We start from the raw sequence: 23,649 nt of genomic DNA, 5'->3' as shown, positions 1-23,649 counted from the left end.
CCTTTTGTATATATTTCTCTGGGTGTGTTCAGCCTTTTCGGCCGTATCCCTATTATTGAAAACTGAATAAGCCAATTGGAGCAAATCACTCGTAGGGGTCTGAGGGCCAGCAGCCGCCTTTTGAATCTTGCGCCCGATGTCTGGGGCCGACTGGGCTGTGAAGTGTATAGCCAAAGGGCCTGTGCCTTGGGGGAGGACGGATCCACATTTATGTACTTATAAAAATCTTCTATTAACTTTTCTTGAAATACGATCAGATTTCCATCTGACCCCTGTTGGACTTCTTTCACTTGTTCATAATTGACAGGTTTCACTGGACATTGTTTCATAGCCTCTATTGAACAATCATATGGTCTCATCCGTCCCTATCAGTAGAATTTACCTGATAAGGCATCCTGCATCTGCCTCGGGGACAGCGTTGTTCCCCACCCGGTGTAGTGACTGGCCCTGCTGGGCTGTGGCTGGCTGCCAATGTTATAGGCTGTTTTTCCTCTGGGGTGCAGCACGGGGTATAGTAAACTCTGCAAATCCCCCCAAGTGAGATCAGAAGATCGTATTAACCGGGTAAACTCCTTTCGTGAAAAGTTCAGTGTCCTCAGAAAAACTTCCCAGTTGATCTTCTGCCAGACTTAGATCAGACATTGAGCAAGGCACACGGACTTCTATGTTTCCTCGATTTCTGTCAGGAACTTCCTCTCAGAGGCAGAACGGTGGGGGCAGTTGGCTGGTGACTTACGCCACTGCGGGTGCTCGCTGGTCCAAGACTGGGCCCCTTGGGGTACAGAGGAGGAGCTCCTGAATTTGGTGGGGGCCTCTCTCTCCTCACCCTCGGCTGCGCTTTCCCCTGGGATAAGGGGCTCCTGCCTGTGAGATAGCCCTTACTGGAGCAGCCGCTTCCACGGTTATAGCACCTGCCACCGGAGCAGTAGTTAGCTATCCAGAAGTTTCCTTCCTTTGTCAAAACCCACCGTGCAATTTCATCAAGATTTGTACTTACTACTTCAGATGTATCCCTTCCAAAGTAGTCAGTCTCCCAGCCTGGTGTTAATGGCCAAGAAACTGTCCCAAAGGAATAGTACAGAAGGTGTCCCCAATGGTGTTAACAGTGAGTGGGAACTGGTCTGACTGTAAATTGGAAATAAAGGGTCAGCACCTGTAAGGGGCGTAGGGAGGGGATGACCGACATCAGGGCACTCCTGCGTTAGGCACTCCCAGTAATTGGGGGGAAAGTACCTTAAGTCTTGGAAGTTGATTCCCTTCAGTTTCCCTGTGCATGACGTGCTTAAGAATACCTGTTAAGAGGCCTTTTATCTAGGACTGACACAGTCCTTTAAATGATGCTTTTTCTAGTATGTATAACCCCCTGGTTATAGATTACGGGCATCTAATCTTCATCCAAAGATAGATTACGTGATCAGCTTCAGAAACAAGCTTAGAATATCTTAACTCAATTAAGCTTTAGAATAATATAGCAACGAAGAGCTATTAGAAAAGTGAGTTTTAAGACAGTAGATACTGACCTCAGTTAGCAAAACTAAAATTTAATATCTGTTAAAACATAATTTTTTCTTTTCTAAATAACCCTCAGTTTTACCAAATATAGCCAAATTAAGATTAATTTGTAAAATAAGTCTGGTTAATTAATAACATAGGCTTGTATTATAATTTGTCCAGTAAAGTGGTTGCCTTGATCACTAAAATTTATAGAAACTATACCCAAGTGAAAAACACGTTTTTATTTTTTTTATTTATTTTTTTGCGGTACGCGGGCCTCTCACTGTTGTGGCCTCTCCCGTTGCAGAGCACAGGCTGCGGACGCGCAGGCTCAGCGGCCATGGCTCACGGGCCCAGCCGCTCCGTGGCACGTGGGATCTTCCCGGACCGGGGCACGAACCCGTGTCCCCTGCATCGGCAGGTGGACTCTCAACCACTGCACCACCAGGGAAGCCCAAAACACGTTTTTAAACCATTCTTTTTTCCACTGTGAGGGCATCAGCCTTGTAGCCAAGAAAGAGTTTAAACCATTAAATAAAAAATGGGGTTTGCCAGGGATCCAGGAGGAGCCAAGTGGCTGTCTTGGATTTCCCACAGCCCTGACTGTTCAATTTGCAGCTGTTATTTACCCATTTAATTTCTCTCATTTAGGAGCAGACTGGCCATGCTACAAGTACATCAGGACGGCAAAAGTCTGACAATGAGTTAATTTAATTTTAACTCATTAATTTTCTTGCTGACAGATTTTACAACAAAAATAGTATGAACTTAGTGACTTTCAGCAAACCCAGGTACAATAAAAATACCGTGCTTAACGTTGATGACTCTAAAGACATGTCTGTATTAACAATCTTTAATAACAACAAACTTTAATACCAGATATTAATTTAACATTAAATATTTCTCAGGTCATGTGAATCTGAAATCCATTTAGCTTAGTTTCTCTTGTATTCAGAAATGTTTAATTTGTAAGCACTTACTTTTTTTTTAAGCCAATTAAATTGAGCTCATTTACAAATTAACCTTAGCAATACTATCTAAAGACAAGACCACGTAAGACACACATATATCCAGACAGACAGAGATCTCATAGTTTCATTTTAAAACTTGTTCATAAGACAGGCATTGCAAAACAAAACTTATCAGTTTATAAATAACAGTTGGAATAGTTAAGTTTACAGACTTGAGTACAACAGGGACAGACCTAGAATGTACGTGTCCTTCCGGGTCCCTAAACATCCACAGCGTCTTTCTGTGGCAAGCCATGCTGACTGCCAGCATTCCTCTGGTTCCGTGTCTCTAAACATCCACATCCTTGTTCCTCTGGTCTGTCCTAGATCTCTCATCAGAGTCCTAAAGCATTCGGGGTTGACCAGTCGCCTAAAAGGGGCACACATTGGGCGAGTGTCCTCCCCAGTCCACCTGGCATCCACGGCCCCTCTAGGACCCGACCCCCCTCCTTCTTATCTTACCACTGCCCCTTCGTGGTCGCCAGCCGAAACCACTGAAATGTGTCTTGGGGGGCTCTGAGGAGCTCGTTCTTCAGGGAGAGGCAAAGTGATCTACTAGACGAGCACGCTTGTGAGGCCTGCGGGTGGGCGAGAGGGTGCCGCCCCCAGAACTTAGGGGGCTCCTGTTTTATAATCAAAGGAGAAGTGGGGAGGGGGAGAGGACCACCTCCTTCCTCATTCTTGAGTAGCCGTCAAGCTTCCATCCTCAGCTCCGCCTGCACATCGGGTGGGGGCTTCTTCTTGTCCCTACATGGCCAAACTGGGACTGTCATGGAGCAACGGAAGTGAGGAAAAAAGGTGGTAACATATACTAAGATATGATAAACCATCTCAGTTTTCAGCATAATGTCACCTTTTCCTTATATACTTGTTTTTAGTGTGCGCAGAGGAGCGTGTCTAGGGGTCAACTTACTGAGCTCACTGGGCAGATGTGGGTCTCATGCCACCCTTGTTTTATTGTTCGGGGGCGTGTCTCAGGCTTCTGTTGCTTGGTTTTGTAGTTAAGCAAACCTGCTTTCTTGAGTGATCATTAACTTACAGGGGTCTCCCATGCTTTTTTCTTTACTTGCAGTCCCCTAGTGGGATTAACTATTCAACCGCCTACTTTGTCCCTTACTCTGTCCCTATCAACTTGAGTGAAGTCTATTTGCCAGTCCTTGGTGGCTCGTGGAGTCCTCTGTGTTGGGTCCCCATCTGGGGAGATCTGACAGCAGTATTTGGGTTATTTTTAGCACAAATCATGCAATCTTCAGTGACTCCTTGGATGGCCCTTTGTAGGTCAGGCCCCATTGTATACTTTTGAATCCACTGTAAGGCGGCATCTCTCCCGTGGTGGGTACTGTCACGAATGTGCTGCAGCAGTGTCCACGAAAGCCTCAGAAATCAAGTCAGTTCCGTGTGCACTACATTTCTAGCCAGGCGAGGTGTGATCAAGAGTGCATCCCCACTCTTCGGCCCTCTCCTTGTCTTTTTCTGAATATTCCGGCTGGTATTCTGACAAGTCAGTCTGCGGGAGAAGTGACCCTATGATGGCTTGGTAATCGCCTGCCTTTGCTATTTTCTTTGCAGCTTGGTCAGCTAACCGGTTGCCTTTTGTTATATGAGTCTCACCCTTCTGGTGGCCTGGGCGGTGCATTACGGCCACTTGTGAGGGCTTGAGGACTGCTTCTAACAGGGACAAGATTTCAGAAGCATGTTTTATGTCTTTACTGTTTGAAGTGAGGAGCCCCCTTTCTTTCCAGATGGCGCCGTGAGCATGCCCCACGGAGAATGCATAGCGAGGGTCAGTCCTTCCAAGGGTTACCACCACATACCCAGCACGTCAGCTACTGTGAACAGTTCCGTACCTGCCGCAGCCAGGCGTTGTCTGTTCAGTCTGGTCTGCCAGAGTACACCAGCCCCACGACGTGCAGGCAGCTGTGCCCTGGGGATTGTGCAGCCGCAGTCGGGAGCCATGGTGGCTGGCTTTAGGGCTGAAGTGACCTGAAACGTTACATTGGGATTGTCTAAGAGGATGGCCTGGTACTTTCCCATTCTCCCAGAAGTCAGCCAGTAGCCCCCCTTTTTGTTCCAGTAAAGAAAGAACAGGGTGAGAGACATACAGAGTGGTGGGCTGCCCACGGTAAACTGCTCAGCTTCCGGAAGTCTGTTGCAAGGAGCTGCTACAGCTCAAAGGCAGAGTGGCCATCCCTTAGTGTGTTCTAGTTGTCTTGAGAATTAGGCAACAGGTCGAAGGACATTCCCCAGAATTTGAATTAACACCCCAAGATTTGTCTCTCACGGACATATAATCTGAAAGGTTTCTTTCAGTCTGGTTGTCCCAAAGCCGGAGCTGAGACTATGTTTTTATTGTTTCAAAGGCTGTTTGGCACTCTTTAGTCCAAGTAGGGGCTCAAAATCATGTCCCTTTAAAGCCTTATAGAGGGGCTTTACTCTGAGCCTATAGTTCGGGATCCAGATCCGATAGAATCCTGCCATTCCCAGAAACGCCCTGTTATCTGCAATTCTTGGTGTTCCCAAGCCTGCAATTGCCCATTTTCTATCAAGCAAAAGACCCCGCTGCCCTTGGGAAAGGATAAAACCCAGCTACGTGACTTGTTGCTTACATACTTGAGCCTTTTTCTGGGAGACCTTACATCCACAGTTGGCCAAATAACTCAGGGTGCTGATGGTATTTTGTAGACACTTATCATTCATAGGGTTCGCTATGAGCAAATGGTCCACATTTTGGAGGAAGAGTCCTTCATCCAATATTAAGTCTCTAAGGTCCCCAGCCAACATTTCCCCAAACAAGGTAGGGGAATCCTTAAATCTTGAGGCAGGACCGTCCACCAATACTGTTGGACTACCTGTCTTTCTGGGTCCTGCCCTTCAAAAGCAAACAGCTGCTGTGATTCTTCTGCAATAGGAAGGCAGAAAAAAAGCATCCTTCACGTCAAAAACAGAACCAGCTGTTTGCTTCTGGAATAGCTGTGAGCAGAGCGAATGGATTGCGTACCACGGGGTGCCAATCCTGGATTTTTTCATTAGTAGCCCTCAAGTCTGGGACAAAGAGATGCTCTGTTGGGTTTGGCTGTTTGACTAGGAGGATAGGGGTTTTATATGGGGACCTGCAAGGTTTAACCTGATTAAACCAACGTTTTGAGAACTGGCTAAATTCCCTTTTGGGCCCCTTTTGGGCCCCTTGGCTCAGAGGGTATTGTTTTCGATTAGGTGTCCCAGCGCATCCCTTTTTTTTTGCCACGCTGTGCAGCTTGCGGGATCGGGATCTTAGTTCCCTGACCAGAAATCGAACCCGGGCTACCGCGATGAAAGCACCGAGTCCTAACCAGTGGACCACCAGGGAATTCCCTCCAGAGTCCCTTTTTAACATTTGTATTGGCCATGCATTTTTGGCCTTCCCTAGGGTGCTATCGACCCACACTTGTGCCTTAGCTTTTCACAGACCTGGAGCGGGGGGAATGGGGGTGGAGTGGGTGAGAGCTCAGTCTCCTTTTCTGGGGTGTCTGTGAGCGCCATCTTTAGGCTTACAGTGTGCTCCTGTGGGACCCTGATGTCAAGCTGTTCTGGCGAAAAAGTTGCTTGAGTGCTTAATTTACAAAAGAGGGACTGATTAGACATACCGGCATGTATAAGAAACTGCGTTTCAGGGTGAGGTCCCCTAATTAGCATTCTAGAGGTTATAGGAACGAAAGATTTCGTCCTTCTCCAGAAACTCCTGTGACTGGGAAGGATTGAGATGTTTTCTGTGCCACCGTGCTGTTTACCACAGAGTATGTTGCATCGGTATCTATCGGAAAGTCAATCAACTTGTTCCCCACTGTCAAAGTTACCCGGGGCTTCTGTGGGGAAATTGGAATTGGACACCTCAAGTCCAAGGGAGCCCCTGGGCCGCTTTATTCATCTTCAGAGCGTTGCGCTCTCTCTACCATAGGAGAGGCTCCCGTCTTTCTTTTGTGGTTTTCCTTCTTATTCCTTAGATGAGCGCAGTCTTTCCCAGTGCCCTTCCTCCTACAGTAAGCACACTGTTCCCTCCCCAATGGGGCTCACCTCTCTCCAGGCTACTCGCCTTCTGGGAATCCAGTGCTGGCACCAGATGAGTGGCGTTAAGTCTTGCAAAGAGCTCCTTTCGTTGTTCCCTGTTGGTGAACACTTTAAAACAACATCTACCAGTTGAGAAGGGTTCATTCCAAATGCACCATCTAGCTTTGTAATTTTCTTCTTAGATCTGGGGCGCTTTGCCCAATGAAGGTCATATTTACCATTCCCGTATTTTGGGGGCCTCAGGGTCTGCACCAGTGTAGTGCCTATAAGCTTGATAAATTCTTTCTAGAAACTCTGATGGGTCCTCATTGGGTTTTGGTGTATCTCTTGATCTCTTGAATTTTGTTGAAGCTCTTTTGCCTAGCTACTGCCTTTCGAAGACCCGCTGAGATACACTTCCTGTAATGCTCTAGGTGCGGCATATCTCCGTTATTAGGTTCCCAGTCAGGCTCAGCAGTAGGAACTGCCTGATTTGCTTCTGGAGTTCCACCTGGTCTGCTAGATGGAGCTAGTGCACTTCCTCTCTAGTCTTGTCAAAGAGCATCCTCCTTTCATCCCCAGTAAGCATGATATTCATAAAAGTGTGAATGTCCGCCCACGAGGGATGGTGAGTAGCAAAGATAGAAGTGAAAAGTTCAGTCACGTGGAGGTATGTAGGTTATGGTTTTTCCAGTTAAATAAATCAAATTGAGAATGGATGGCGCGTCCATAGAAACCCAGCTGATTGGCCATCTGCATTAAGGCCTCCTCTCCAGGATATCAGTGCAAGGGAAGCTGCGTGCTCCAGAAGTGGCTCCTGGTCAAATGGGACGCCCTCCTGGGTCACAGATGGTGACACAAACCAGGCCCCTGTGCCCCAGAGGCTAACACAGAAACTTCTAATTGATCCCATAAGTAGGGGAAACAGGAGGTGGTGAAAGGAGTGCATATGTTGGTGGCATGGGGGCAGTCGGAACAACCACTGGTGCAGCCTGCTTGGCCAGTGTTTTGAAATAACATGTTCTCAGTCTCATTTTCTCCCTCTCCCTCTTGTAGAACAGATTTTCCCCCAGTTTTCCTTTCAGACCACCGTACCATAAGGCAGCAGCTGTCTCACTTCTTTTCCTCATGATGCAATAGCGTACATGCTTCTGCATATGGAATCTCACCATTTTTACCTGCTCAATTCTAACTGCAAGATTGTATAAGTGAGCAGGGCACCTTGCTCTCCTGATCCTAACATATACTGGGGCCACACGCTATACAATAGAATATCATCTCTTTTTAGTCACAGGCCCATAACTATACTTTGCCCATTCATTTAAGATACGCCCCAAAGGGCTTTCCTTACGGACAGATACAAGTTCAAGAGCAACAAAACACAAAAGGCACAAACAAATTCCATCGTGAATGAATGCAAAACAAAAGCAAACAAACTGGTTCACAGAGTTGCAACAAAAATTCCCCTCTGCAACAGGGTACCCCAGTCAAATGCAAAACAACTTGGCTGTTCCCTTACAGGAAAAGCCGAAATTGAGAGGGTGGTGTGTTCCCAGTTGTACACATCAGACACACCTACTGTCTGGAGCCCGTCGATTCCATCTGTACGGAGCTCCCACTGCCAAGTGCTGGGGCATCTGGTGCCGCTTCAGGGAATTTTAAAGGGAAGATCCTCAGGACAGGTGGTCCCAGCAGCTGCTAGGGCTTTACCCAAAAATTCCCCAACCGGGGCTGACCACAAGCAGCAAGGCTCCTGGCCGGCTTCGCCAAAATTGATAGAGTCCAAGGTCGTTCTGCTTGCTGCACGACAGGCCAGTAAACTGAGAGGCGAGTTGCTGGGGCAAGGCAGAGCGACTTTTTATTCGGAGAAGATGGCGGACCAGTGTCTCCACAAGCCATCTTCCCCCAGTCAGATTTCGGGCTCCTTTTATACAGAGGAGGGGTGCTGCGTGGTTGGTTGTTGCAGGCTTGGTGACTGCGCCGGCAAAGGGGGCGAGTGGGCAAATGGGAGCTGGACTGCGGCCCGAGGAGACTGTGGCCACAGGGCCACTGCCACACTGCACCGGCGACGCCCCGCACGCGCGCTGCCCCTAATGCAACAGTAGCCAAAGGCCTCTGCGTGGTGTTCCACCAGTCTGTTGTGGTCCAGGAAATGGTTCTCTCTTGTTGCTGGTTCTCTCTTGTTGCTTCTTCCCATATGTAGAGTTACACTATTAAAATCATTGGTCTTATAAGACTATAGATTTGGTCACTTGTTTCAAGTCGCCTAGTCGTCATTTTTACCGGAGGCTCAGTCACACACTTGGTAATGCAAGGAACAATCCTGTAAAACAGGCAGAACACAAGTAGTACAGTAACGTTAATACGGTCATAAGTACGTACTTAAAAGAGCTTCTGTTAGGTGCGGCCCAGTACCTCCCCAGGTCTATGGAACAGTCTGTTCTGCACCAATTGTTATCTTTAAGGTAAATGATACATTGTTATGGTACATAAAGTTCACTGAAGATGTCTAGATATACAAGGTGAGTGCTGAGTCATTACTGATGAAGGAGAAGGAATTTAATTTAAATTCAAATTTTTCCTGTCTTGCCTTAAACTGTGAGTTTTTATTTCATCACTGTTTTCCCAGGAAGCAGGCATCTTACTCCATCTTACTCCATCCCACATCCTCTGACTGTGTGGGCAGGGGGGAAGCAGGCATCTTACTCCATCCCACATCCTCTGACTGTGTGGGCAGGGGGGATCAGAAGACACAGAGAGGGACTGAGAGAGCAATAGAAAACTGAGGGGAAAAGAAGAGTGGGCAAGGTCAGAGGGCAGTGTAGAGGATGGGTGAGTGTCTTGCAAAGAGATGGTAAGAATGAAAGAGAAAAAGCAGTGAAAGTAGCAGATGAGAAAAATAGAGTGTATAGAAAATTGGGATCTCCAGGGAGATGAAGGTGAAGGGATTAAGGCAAAATACAAGAGGAGCCCTTGATCAGTGGTAACAGCATCGTCAACCGTGGTGAGGCATTTCCCATGGAGAGTCGGGGGAGGGGATAAAAGAGCTGAACCCATGTCCTACAGAGCAACTTGATGCTGGGAGAGGAAAAGAAGAGGAGAAACGAGGGGAAGAGAGAGAGCAGGAAGGAAGCACAGCCACCAGGGGGCGCCGGAGAGTGGGGAGGGAGAATAACAGGGACAGAGAGAGAGAAGAGATGGGGGAAGAAAGAGGCAGAAATACAGAGATGTAGGGTCATCAGAAAGGTCGGGGAGAAAGAGCATCAATAGGGGGCACAAGTTGCAGAGTGGGGCAGGACAGGAGTGAGAAAATAGGACGGGAGAAACAGCAGGAGGCTAGAGGGGAGCAAAAAGACAGAAACATAGAAAGCAACAGGGAGACCGATAAACAGAATGAAATGGAAACGCAGAGTAGTGCAGGTGGAGACCCGGAGATGATCACACTGTAATAGAGCCCAGCAGTGCGCAGCCCTTAGCACAGGGCCCTTGGCGCACGCTGTTCCCCCCACCCCCGTTACCAGGCAACGGTTACCAGGAGACCACTGAAGGGATGGTTGGAGTGGCCTTAGAGCTCCCGTTCAGCCATTGGTCGGCGCCACAGTGAGCCCTTCCCTCAAGCGACCAGCTGCCAATGAGTGACATTTAATGGACCCATTCAGCCAAATGTCCGCGGAGTGGCAGTCGTCAGGCAGAGTGTGAAGTAAGAGAGGGATCCAGGCCTTCTCCCCTCCCCTTCGCCTTGGGCCAGCAGGTGAGCTGGGAGGCCGAGGGAACGGGGTGTCTTTTGCGGGAATCCATTAGGCTGCCCTAATGGCCGCGGCAGTCTGCACGGGGACCTGGCCCTGAGGGAGCTGCCAACTGAGATCTGCTTCTTCAGCCAGGCCTGGGCACTGGCAGGAGGACCCAAACCTGGTTCTGGACGAATGCTCCGGGGCAGGGTAACTGGCCCCTCTGCAGGGACCCCTTTCTGTTAGCCAGGCCTGGACCCTGGAGGGCGAAAGTTGTGTCTTGGCACCTTCCCCTTTCTTGTCAGGACAGAGAGTAACATTTGTTTGGTGGAGGTTTACAGGAACATCTTTACCTGACCACGACCTGACCTCAAGTACAAAGGATCTGCCACCAAGAGGTCTGTAACCACACCCCTCCCTCACCGTTCCTGTAAGAGGGCTTTGCTGGAAGCTTTCAGGGAGTTTGGGGTTTTTAAGGCATGAGCCACCCGTCTCCTCGCATGGCCCTGCAGCAAGCCTTTCTGCTCCAAACGCCAACGCTCTGGTACTGTTTGGCCTCACTGTGCGTCTAGCACACGGACTTGCGTTTTGGTAACAGTACTAAGTGGAGTAAATCAGACACAGGTAGACACGTATATGTGGAATCTAAAAAAATGGTACAAATGAATTTACTGACAAAGCAGAACTAGACTCACAGACATTGAAAACAAACTTATGGTTCCCAAAGGTGGAAGCAAGGGGAGAGATAAATTAGGAGTTTGGGATTTACAAATATACACTACTACATATAGAATAATTAAACAGGGATCTACTGTACAGCACAGGGAACTATATTCAGTATCTTATAATAACCTATAATGGAAAATAATCTGAAAAAGTGGTTAAGAATCTGCCTGCCAATGCAGGGGACACGGGTTCAAGCCCTGGTCTGGGAAGATCCCACATGCTCCGCAGCAGCTAGGCCTGTGCGCCACAACTACTTAGCCTGCGCTCTAGAGCCCCCATGCTCCGCAACAAGAGAAGCCACCGCAATGAGAAGCCCATGCACTGCAACGAAGACCCAATGCGGCCATAAATAAATAAATAAATAAATAAATTCTATATATATACACTTCAGTTAAAAAAGGGATAAGCTACACTATTTGATCTTCAAAGATTTGTCATGCACTGAACAAAACAAAAGTGTAGGAACTTACTTATTGGTCTCTGTGTGGAGTTTTCTGTCCTGAGTCCCTCCTGGGACGGTGGGCAGCAGAGGACCGTCTGTTCCACATGCTGAGGGCTTCCCTGTGTGTGTGGTGGTGACTCAGGAAGGGGGTGTGTTGATTGCAAGCATTAAACAGCCTGTTTTCCACTTTCAGGATCGACCTCTAAAGACTCTTGTCTGAGGAAGAAGCCCAGAAGAGGAGGGAGAGGAGAGAAAAGGAGTCTGGAATGGCTCTTTCTCAGGTAAAGTCATATTCTCAGTTGATTTTTCTGTCTTTCCAGAAATGCCCTTCTTTGGACTCGCTGGTCTTGTCTGAAGTGTCCTGCCTGACACCTGTACAGTCACAGTCACCCGGGTCCTTCCCTCAGGGCCTGTCACCTCCACTTAGATCCCATCTCCCCATGACCTGGGACTTGTGAAGAGGCTCCACTGGGCCTAGTCCTGGGCAGGGCTTTACACCCATGGACTGGAGATGGGGTGTCGGTGCTACTGGGCAGCAGGGATTACTGAGGGGCCCCATCTGGATGCACTGTCTGCTCTCTGAAAACCAGGATAAAGAAGCTGTACATGCAAGTCAGGTAATAATATGCACTTATGCCCGGTAAATTTTAGCAAACAGACTAATTACAGCAAATACGTTGTGACTTTTCATGCTGCATGAGAAACGAAATGGATGTGTCGCTGATTTAAAAATCGTAATGATGGGGAATGGAATGGAAAGTTCAGAGATACATCAGTGGTAGAGGGTGTTTCATTCTATCATTGATTTTAAACTTTGAAATCAACCTAAATCTCTGACACATGGAGATTCTTAGCCCATTTTCATCATCTCTGGTCCTTGGAGGTTACTTTTCGCTGTTGGTTGCCTCCTCTGACACGCAGAAGTTTCTCATTCTGATGCAGGTAAGGTTCCAGCTTTACACTTTTGCTGGTAGATACCCGGTTCTCCAGCACCGTTTGTTACTGAGACTGTCCTTTTTCTATTGCGTGGTCTTGGCACCCTTGAAAATGCGTTCTATGTATATGCAAAATTAATTTTGAGTGTTCCGTTCTGTTGCGTTACTTTACATATCTGTTTATGCCAGTACCACATCATCTTGATTATTTCGTGATGTTTTGCACATGGACTTTTGGTATCCTGCAACTTTTCTAGAGGTTTTTTTAAATTTTATTTTTGGTTGCATCGAGTCTTCGTTGCTGCACGCAGGCTTTCTCTAGTTGCGGCGAGCAGGGGCTACTCTGTTGCAGTGCGCGGGCTTCTCATTGTGGTGGCTTCTCTTGTTGCAGAGCATAGGCACTAGGGTGCACAGGCTTCAGTAGTTGTGGCACACAGGCTTACTTGCTCTGCGGCATGTGGGATCTTCCCAGACCAGGGCTCGAACTCCTGTTCCCTGCATTGGCAGGCGGATTCTCAACCACTGTGCCACCAGGGAAGCCCTAGAGTTGTTTTTTGATGTAGCAGTTTCCTTGTGGAATCTTTACTGTTTTTACATACAAAAGTTATCATCTACAAATAAGATAATTTTACTTTTCTCAACTTGGGTAACTTTCTTTTTCTTGTCTAATTTCTCTGGTGAGGGCTTCCTGTACTTTGCTGGACAGTAGTGCAGAGAGTGTGTATCCTTGCCTTCTTCCTGATCTGAGAAGGAAAGCTTTCTAGCTGAGTGTTTATATCTCTTTTTTTCTTTTTGGCCTTGTGGTGGGATCTTAGTTCCCTGACCAGCGACTGAACCTGGGCCACGGCAGTGAAAGTGCCGAGTCCTAACCACTGGACCGCCAGTCAATTCCCAGAGTTTTTATATCTTGAAACATAGTTGAATTTTGTGAAATGCATTTTTCTGCATCAATTGAGACGATCATGTGTTTTTTCCTTTATTCTGTTAATGTGGTGTATCACATTAATCGATTTTTTTATAGTAATGAAGTCCACTTGGTCATGATGTAAAGTCATTTTAATGTGTTGTTGAATTTGGTTTGGTACTATTTTGTTGAGGATTTTTCAGTATTCATGAAGGATATTGGTTTGTAGTTTTCTGTGTTTCGTGTGTCTTTCTCTGGGCTTGGTATAGAATCATGCGGGCTCCATAGAATGAGTTTGCCAGCGTTCCCTCTACAGCTCTTCGGAAATTTTTTTAAATTCAGGATTAGAGGTAATTCTTCTGTAAAGGTTTTGGTAGAATTATGCAGTGAAGTGATCTGGTTTTGGCTTTTTCCTTGTTTGAGATTTCTGATTACTGCTTGAACCTCTCTAGTTATAATTCTTTTCAATTTTTTTATTAAAGATAAGAGCTTAGTAGGTTGTATGTTTCATGAGTTTACCCGTATCTTCTAGATTATATAATTTGTAAGCATTATTGTTCACAGGACCCCTTACAGTTTTAAAAAACATTTCTGTGACAACAGTTGAAATCTCTCCTCTTTCATGTTTTTAGTTATCTAAATCTTTTTTTCTTACTCTAGCCAAGGTTTTGTAAAATTTTTCAAAACACTAACTCATAGTTTTCACTTTTATATTGACTTTTATATTTTATATTCATTATAGTATTTATCTCTGGTCTAATCTTTACCTCTTTCCTTTCGTTAAATTTTATTCTTTTTCTCTACTTTAGTAAAAACAGATTTCTGATTTGACTTCCCTGTTTGTACAGCTTTCACTACGTTTTATAAATTTTTGTATGTTTTCATTTTCATCCAGATATTTAAAAAATTCCTTTGTGATTTCTTCTTTGACCCATTGGTTATTTATGAATACGTTGTTTTATTTCCACATTTTGGGGATTTTTCTGTTTTCATTCTGCTGTTTATTTCTAATTTCATTGCTTTGTAGTTTGAGAAAATTTTAAGACTGAGAACACAATGAAGTAAGATTTCTTTTAGGGCTTCCCTGGTGGCACAGTGGTTGAGAGTCCGCCTGCCGATGCAGGGGACACGGGTTCGTGCCCCGGTCCGGGAAGGTCCCACATGCTGCGGAGCAGCTGGGCCTGTGAGCCATGGCTGCTAAGCCTGCGCGTCTGGAGCCTGTGCTCCGTGGCCAGAGAGGCCACAACAGTGAGAGGCCTGCGTACCGCAAAAAAAAAAAAAAAAAGATTTCTTTTATATCCTAACATGTGGTCTCTCATGGAGAATGTTCTTGAGAAGTGTGTGTTTTCTGGTTTTGTTGGGTAGAGTGATTTGTACATGTCTGTTAGGTCCAGTATGTCTATAGTGTTGTTCAAGTCCTCTGTTTCCTTACTGATGTTCTCTTTGGTTCCACCCATCGAAAAAACTGGGGTATTAATGTTTCCTTAATTTTGGGGGGGAGTTCTAATGTTAGATGTATATCTTCTGGTGAATTGATCCTTTTAACAGTATATATTGTCCATCTCTTTTATCAGCTTTTGTCTTTATATTGTCTGACACTGTGTAGTCACCTCGGGTCTCTTTAGGATGGAATGTCTTTTTCCACCCTTTCACACTTGGCCTTTCCATGGCTGTAATTTGTGATTGTTAATAGTTCCAACTCTCTGACACACTCTCTGTAGGCACACTGTACAGTGGTGAAAGGCAGGAGCCCTGGCCAGCAGCCTTCACTGCAACTTCAGAAGGAATGCATCCAGTGTTTTCTTCTGATTATGATGTTTGGTGAAATGTTCTTGCTTCATAACAGTATCTTTTTTTCTATATTCCTTTTTGTCATGATTTTTAATTCTCCAGGAAGTTTTAAACTATTATTGTGATAAGTCTTTTTCTTAATATGTTAAATTAAAACTAAATTAAGTGCAGGTAATAAAAATGCTGAAATAAATGTGGATGAAAATGGTAATGGAAAATGTTATCCAAAAATATGTCACTAGACAACTCCTATCTTTTGTTTTTTTCTTTGGCCAAGCCAATCGTCTTGTGGGATCTTAGTTCCCTGACCAGGGATTGAACCTGGGGCTGCAGCAGTGAAATCACCTCCCTGGGCCCACAAGTTCCTATAAAGCCCCAATGTAGAAGGGGACAGTGGCCTTAGGTGGGGAGACCTCATGTAACCCCAGCTTGAGAATCTAGTTCAGATGCTCTAAGTCCTCCAGAAAGAGCAGTTTAATAAAAGGCTTTGGGTTAAGCTTTCAGAAGATAATATATAGAGAGAGCTGGATATTCCATTTAATCAGTAAACATTAATTAAAAATCAGGAACAACTGAAAACTGTTCAGTGAGATGGACAAAAAACAAAAAGCTTACTTTTTTGGAAGCTTATCATTGTTTTCAGCCTGTCCTCCCAATTTGCTGAGGCCCAAGACATCTGGAGATGAGTTTTCTGTCTCTGACATACCAGCTAGGAGGAAGCAGAGTGGTTGAAATATTGAGAGAAAATCAACACGGCCAAGTTAGGTGTTTCTGTAACAGGTGGAGGAGTATTTGCAGGGAGAGTGAAGCAAAGTGTAAAGGCAAACTTTCCGACCAGACAACAAACAAACACACAAAAATGCTCCAGAGGCAGTAAGGCCTGGACATCCAGGGGAGGCTGAGTTACTCAAGGCAGACGATCGTTGCCCTCCCTGTTCTCTGGGTCGTGTGAGGACCCACTGAGAACCACACAGAAGGTGCACACGGAGCCAATTCACCATATTTGTCTTCGATTATGTCTGGTTCCAACACTGACACATGTAATGTCACTCACCTCACAAACATCTCATTGCAATTTCGTGTTCACTTCCTCAGATACGATGAGGTCTTCTCCGGCCGTGTACAGACCTTCCTCCCGCTCTGTCACGTGAGTACCGAAGGCGGCCGGGCGTCCAGCTCCTTCATCTGGCTCTGCTCTCAGCTGCTCGTCTGAGATTTCCCGGAGCTCGGGCACTTTGGCCGGGTCTTCCTCATGAGAACCATCAGAAGACCTCTAACGGAAAGAATCCTTAAACGGCCTTGTTTGCTGAGGGACGAAATAAGCACTTCTGGGAAATCGCTAAGATCAAAACTGCCTTCTGCACGCTGTGGGCTCACACGACTGTCACGGCCGCTCAGGTCTAAGCAGTGTGTTGGCAACAGACCTGCACAGACTGGACAGGTGAGATGAGAACCAGACAGAGAGGGAGACAAGGACTTGCCTTTCCATTCATGCTCGGGGTTTATGTCAAGCACCCCCGTCTGTCCTGTCAATGTCTCCTTCCGGTTTTTCTGCTCTTTTAAGAATCATTAGCTAAGGGCCTTTCCTGGCTCTCCAGTGGATAACACTTGGCGCTCCCAATGCAGGGGGTCTGGTTACTAGATTCCACACGCTGCAGTGTGGCCAGTCAAACAAGTTAGAGAAATTCCCCCTCAAATGGACTAAAATTACATTAACTCTCACCATAAATTTCAAGCAAGGTATGAGCACCCTGAACTGGTCAACCCCAGTCCGCTTAGTGAGAAGATGTCGAAAATCTGTTTAAAAGCAGGCAGAGTGGATCATCTTTTGAGTTTAAAGACAATAACCCAGAGCCCAATCATGACCGGAAGCAAATGTTAACCCAGTAAGAACCCCACTAACCCTGGTGGTGTTCCTTTCCGCTTTCAGTTCAGCGATTTCTTTTTCTCTTTCAAGGAGCTGCAGATGGTGGTGTTCCTTTCCGCTTTCAGTTCAGCGATTTCTTTTTCTCTTTCAAGGAGCTGCTCTCTGCATATGTTTAGTTGTTTAGTTCTTAACTGCTACAAAATCCTGGAAAACAGTTAAATAAATAGAAACAGAAAACAGACCCTCAAGACTGTCCAGTCCTCACACAAAGGCACCTCGCGCCGTTGTGGGAAGACCCGCCAGAGAAAGGAGGTCCACCCAAGACGCCCCCGGACCACCGTAACTCAGACCAGCCTTCACCCCTCCGCCCCTGACCCCGGCATGCGAGAAGGGAACGCACCTTCTCAAGATCCAGGGAAGTCCAAGATACCTTCCTGAACGTAAATCCTAACGCTACAGTGGAGATATATATATATATTTTTTAAATATTTATTTGGCTGCGCCAGGTCTCAGTTGCAGCACGGGGGATCTTCGCTGCGGCATGGACATGACCAGTGGCACTCTCTTTGTAAAAGGGGCCTTCGGGGACGCTGTGCTGGGCACCTTCTCTGCCCGAGCAGCCATTTATGATGAAGCTGAAGCCTCTTGTTAGATTCTGAAAGAAGCTTGTCAACAATGTCTGATTTTATTACATTTTCCATTCATTTTTTCTCTCTGCCTTGCCTAAAATAGGAAAAACGAAAAGTTCTGAACTTCAAGAACAAGTATGGCCATTATTTTAAAAGCACCAAGGAGCGATGACGTTGAGTGGCCTGTGCCCTGGCTCCCTAGGCTGTCAGCTTTCACGTGAACCCAGAAAGGACTCAGCATTCCGAACCACACACAACTGCCAGACTCTGAATGCATCTAAAGTGCAAACATTCAGCCTCCAAGTCCAGGGGTGCTGTACACACTACAGCAGTGGACTGGCGTAGACTCTGGCTAAACATCTGTAGTAATTATAACTATGAACCCAGCTCAATTCACCTCTTTACAGATTCCTAAACGATTAAGAGATTTAAGTATCTGATTATGTTGCACTTCTTGTAAATGCTTTTTTGCCAAAAATAGGAAAAACAAAAACTTACAGACTTCAAGAACAAGTATGGTCAGTGTTTTAAAAGCACCAAGGAGTGACGACGGGCGTGGCCTGTGCCCTGGCTCCGTAGGCTGTTGCCTCCCACTGCTATCTCATAGTGGACTCCTGCACCATCACCAGAGCTGACTCACAGGTACAGAGAAGGGCAGGGACATTGTTCGTTAGAAGGTCCCTCCCCACTGCTTCTGTTCAACAAAGGACCCAGGGAGCCTCAGGAGTGTCACCAGCCATTAACTGTCAGATGGACTCAGCGAGCAGATCTACATGCAGAAACAAGCGTATTTTAAAGGGCATCAGCTTATATACACATTGGTGGAGGAATTTCCCAGTGTGTAAACCGAAGATTGAGTCTGGATTAAGCCGCTTGTGGGCTCTTCGTCATGGCATGCATGTGGGATCTAGTTCCCTGACCAGGGATCAAACCCGGGCCCCTGCACTGGAAACGCAGAGTCCAACCCACTGGACCACCAGTGAAGTCCCTGGCTCTGCTCTTGACTGCTCATCTAAGATTTCCTGGAGCTCGATCACTTTAGCCAGGTCTTCCTCGTGGCTTAGGGAACAACCAGAAAGAATCCTTAAAACAGCCTTGTTTGGTGAGGGACGAAATAAAGCACCTCCGGGAAATCGCCAAGGTCAAAACTGCCTTCTGCACGCAGTGGCCTCACACTCTCATGGCCGCTCAGGAGAGAGTCAGAGGGGTCAGAAATCACTGCCTCAGCCCAGTGAGTCCACCACCCACCACAAGAATGGGACCACCAGAAATCATTCCCTCTGAAAGTGAGGGCAAAATGGGGAAATGAGGTTAAGGGTGGGAGGCAAAGTGAGAGACATTAAATCCCTGTGGAATGCGAACTACAAGGTACTCATACTTTAAAGTGGTTTCTAAGTGGCGTATTGCTCTTATAATTTTCCAACCAGTAAAAAATGTAAATCACATTGAAAGTTGTTACGGTCAACATTGTTACGCGTAAGTTTCCTCCAGATAAGAACCATTTCCTTAGCAGAAATAAAACGGCTCCTGTCAGAATATGAGCACTTTTGAGGATCTGTATACACAGGGCAAAATTGGTTCTCCAAGAGCTAGTTACCGAATTACTCAGCAGTAGCTAGCGCTAAGAGCTAGCCAGCAGAAGACAGGGTAGAAGAAAGGCCTTCTTCTCTGAGAGAACAGCATATTTACAAAGAAGCTACAGGAAAACAACATCCTAGGTGAGGAACCCAGCATGGCTGGGGCGGGACACAGAGAGGCCGCTGGGGTCAACCCCTCCTTGAGTCAACCTGATGGAAGAGGGTCCAGATCTCACCAGTGGGCCTCAAACTCGGCCTCCAAGACACAGGAAAGGTGCCTCCTACAGGGCCTGGAGACTAGGAGGGTGAGGCAAAGCTGTCTCCTCGGTTTCTGACCACCTGACCAGGTACAAAACTGTACCAACCTCAGGAGGACCAATAGATGGTGAGGAAAAGATAGTTTGGGCCCGTGTTGAATTCAAAGGCCCAAAGTCCACCCAAAAGGAGGTGTGCCAGGCGAGGGTGTGTGAGCCGAACAGTAGAGTGGGGAGGGCAGAGGGTCATGGAAACGCAAGGAAAGCTGCCACGCCCAGTCCTCCCATGCTGACACACCCAGCATCGGCCACTGCTTCTGCAGCAGTTCTGTCCACGCACTGAACTTTCTCAAACTGAACTCACCGAGTCTTTCATTCTGTTTCTCTCTGCACAAAGAGATCTTGGGCCACGTAACCCTTCCTACATAGTGAGTAGAACAGTGCCTGACACAGAACAGGCGCTCAGCAAATATCTGAAGATGTTAGGGTCCATACATTATACACATAAGCAGTATGTACACTTAATTAAAGTATTATATATATTGCTCTGGGCTTCGTAAGATGGGTGACGTTGAGGGGGTTAAAATTTTTGCCCCAAGAGCTCAACCCATGTACGCCGAGCGACTCCTCCATCAGTGGTTTCCACCAATCCCTCTTGCCCCGCCCCCACCTGTCCTCCACGCAGCGCCCGCAGGACCTCCTGCCACGTCCGACCAGATGGTGTCAATCCTTCCCCACTGAGGCCACAACGCCCTGGGCTCGCAGCCGTACTTACAAGACGAAACAAACCCCGCCGCCCTCACCTCCCTGCACTCTTCGCTGTGCTCCAGGGGCCGGGGGCGCTCGCCCCACTTCCGTGACTTGAGCCGACGCCAAGTTCTTCCTCGCCATGGCCTTGGCCCTGCGGTCGCGGCGCCGGAAATGCGACCACAGGTGGCCCCTTCCACCACCCACCCTCGGGGACGTGTGCAGCACCTCGCACACGGCAGTGGCTGCTGCTTCACTGCCGGGCACCTCACCACCTCCCGTCACCGCGACCGCCGCCATCACTGCCATCTCCAGAGGAAATGGCGCCATGGCTCCGCCTCCACCACTGTCTCCCGGGAGCCCGGAACCGACCCAGTCACAAGGGGCTCCATGGAAACGGAAGGGCTCGACTCAGGCCACCATCAACGGGGCAGAGAAGGGGTGCGGTGGGACGACGACTTCCAAGACGACGACAGGATGAGTGTGTGGGGAAGAGCGCGCAAACGCTGCTTGGAAAGGTTACTGTTTGAAAGTAGCACCGAAGAAGGACTTCCCTGCTGGTCCCGTGGTAAACATCCGCCTGACGATGCAGGGGGCGCGGGTTGGATACCTGGTCCGGGAGCTAAGATCCCACATGCTGTGGGGAAACTAATCCCGCGCGCCACAACTACTGCACTCGCACGCCGCAACTAGAGAAGAGAAAACCCGCATGCGGCAGCTAGAGAGAAGCCCGCACACCTCAACGAAAAAGCCCGCATGCCTCAAGATCCCACGTGCCACAACTAAGACCCGACTCAGCCATACAGATAAAACAAGTTAATTTTTTAAAAACGGAACAGAATTTTTAGCAAATTAACAACACGAAGCTACTGAAGAGTATTAACTGTTTCAGAAAACAAATGCACTAGAACTAAGAGGGGTTTGCCACCTCCTCCTACTAAAAACGCTGCCAGTGAGGCTATGGGAAGGGCCCCACCTAAACTCAAAGGCATCCCTAGAATCTACCCCGGGTGAGGAGTCACTGAGCTAATTCTACCTCACTGATTCTGAGGTCAGTTCTGCCTAACTGACTCACTCAAGCTCAGGAAGTGCTGGCTCCAACCTTGTTAAGGGCACTGAAATGAACCCACAGTGGAGTGCTGGACCCTGCTGTGAACTCAGCCGTTCTTGAGACAGGCTGGGGATTCCTCACACCAGAGCCTCTCAACCCCGGCTGTGCCGTGGGTGCTGTGTAGATGTTCAGGAGCATCCCTGCCCTGAGTGCGACAGCCACGGCCCCTCAGACCCCACCCGGTGTCGCCCCTTCCTGTGTCCCCACGCCATCCCCCACCCCCTCACCCTCCTTGCTCTCTGATCCCCCCTGCACAGGCAGACTAAGTTGTGATTTTAGGACCTTAGTCCTTCAGGTGTTTGGAGTCCTATATCCACCCATCTCAGGCAGACTAAGTTGTGATTTTAGGACCTTAGTCCTTCGGGTGTTTGGAGTCCTGTACCCACCCATCTCAGGAATTAGCAGACTCCGGGAGACACAGAGGCACAATTTGGGGTCCCGCCCACAATTCAACCTGAACACACTCTCTTTTCTCGGCCTTATACACTGGAGTTCTCTGAAATGTCTTTCTCAAATCTCAACTGTTGCTTTCAAAAAGACTAAAATCACTGCACTCAACTTCAAGAATAAAATCTTCATTTTCACCTTTAAAATGAAATTGGAGGGATGACTAAAAGCAGTCATTTTTTTAAGCACTTAAAGAGAAAACCCACATGGGATCAGTTCACAGAATAAAGGCCACGTAACCCCTCCCACCTCCTCAGCCACCGCCCGTCATCACGAAGCCTGCCCTGGGCTGGCACAGGGCAAGGGGACGAGGGGAGACCAGTGCGGGCCTGGGAAAACGGCACAGCGGCCACGAGAGGAGCCGCAGCACAGGTCCTCTGTCTCTGGGCAGAGTGGGCCACTTGCTCCATCCTCTTTCCAAGTTCAAGTGGCCAATAGCATGGGCAACCTGGGGATTCTGATTAGAAACGGAATAGTGGGGACTGAGCAAGGACCAGTGGTTCTTGCTTTCTCCCATATTAAATAAAAATGATCGACATATCTACAATGACTATTACGTATTGCTTCAGATGGAGAGAACACCAGTTTTTCCCCCACTTCCAGTTCTATACGTGAGCAGCCTGTAGGTCAGCCCACCAAGAACTAGAAAAGCTAAATATGTTTTTAACGGATGTCTGAAGGCGTCAAAGAGGTACTGAGGCATCCGCAACCGAAGGGTCCAAGATTCCAGACAAAAGGGAAAGCCAGTGAGGGAGCGGGAGACTGAGAGGGCCACTCCTTCACTCGGGGCATCTGACTCTGGGAAGAAAATGCAGTAAAAAGTCAAGCAGAGAGCCCTGGCTAACAGAGATCTGGACAGTTCCATGGGGCTGGGAAGACAAAAATTCGAGTGCAGGCCTGACAAGTCAGCCAGGACTTTAGGGACCAAGCTCCCCAAGAAAAGGAAGGCACAGAAAATGAGCCCAACACTCTGCACAAACGGGCTGAGCAGCTGAGCTGCAGTAAAACCTCATGGTGCTGAGGACCTGCCAAGGAGGAGGGGCCCTGGGAAGCTTCCAGACGGAGACCCTGGAGGGCTCCACCCTGGGGTGGGGGGGAAGGTGGGTGAAGGCAGGTAAGACTGAGGCTTACAAGGACTCCCAGCCTCCAGTCACTCATTCCCTGACTAAACTGAGAGCCTGTCCGTACCCTGGGTCTGCGTCTACGGTTCTGCATATATAATACCCAGCACTCAACTAAAATAACAAAAACGATGTCACAACAAATAGGACCAAGAGATAAAAAGAACAGAAACAGATGCAGAAGGGATCCACAGACTCCAGTGATCAGATGCAAACTTCACTTGTTCAAAAATATATACCAGACATTTATGCATATGAATACGTAACTTCCGTGTGCAGATTCATTTCTCCTGGCTTACAGAGGGTGACAAAGGGCGTTGCTGAAACTTAGGATCTGTAGCGTATTCGTGAGCAGCACGGGTGATAACCTCGATTTGTGCCTGCCATCTGAAGTGTGTTGAGAGGTATGTCAGTCCTGTGAGATCTATAGGACCTCATGCAATCTCAGTGCAGACACTGTCTCAGCTGAGTTGAATTGTGGGACACCCAGCTGGTGTCCCAGGAATTACTTGTGAGAAAAATCCCCACACATTGGTGACCAAAAGTGTCAAAAGCGTTCTACAGGGGCAGAGGGGAAGATGGAGGAAGAGTAAGACGCAGAGATCCCCTTCCTCCCCACAGATACACCAGAAATACATCTACACGTGGAGCGACTCCTACAGAACACCCACTGAATGCTGGCAGAAGACCTCAGACCTCCCAAAAGGCAAGAAATTCCCCACGTACCGGGGTAGGGCAAAAGAAAAAACAGAGACAAAAGAATAGGGACGGGACCTGCACCAGTGGGAGGGAGCTGTGAAGGAGGAAAGGTTTCCACACACTAGGAAGCCCCTTCGCGGGCGG

The 23,649-nt window shown here is 47.7% G+C and overlaps 1 long non-coding RNA gene across 1 annotated transcript; it reads right to left on the bottom strand.

Moving 5' to 3' along the window:
* Positions 1–1,589: 1,589 nt before the first annotated feature.
* On the bottom strand, positions 1,590–16,493 carry LOC132416457 (uncharacterized). Its single transcript, XR_009517595.1, has 4 exons — positions 16,108–16,493; positions 15,669–15,762; positions 11,452–11,639; positions 1,590–8,850 (listed from the first exon to the last, which is right to left on the bottom strand). It is a non-coding gene; the product is annotated as an uncharacterized lncRNA (long non-coding RNA).
* Between the last annotated feature and the right edge of the window lie 7,156 nt (positions 16,494–23,649).

This window comes from Delphinus delphis, chromosome 20, assembly GCF_949987515.2.
Source record: "Delphinus delphis chromosome 20, mDelDel1.2, whole genome shotgun sequence".
NCBI classification, from domain to species: Eukaryota; Metazoa; Chordata; class Mammalia; order Artiodactyla; family Delphinidae; genus Delphinus; species Delphinus delphis.
The sequence above is the reverse complement of the archived record's forward strand: the minus strand, read 5'-3'. Positions and strand labels throughout refer to the sequence as shown.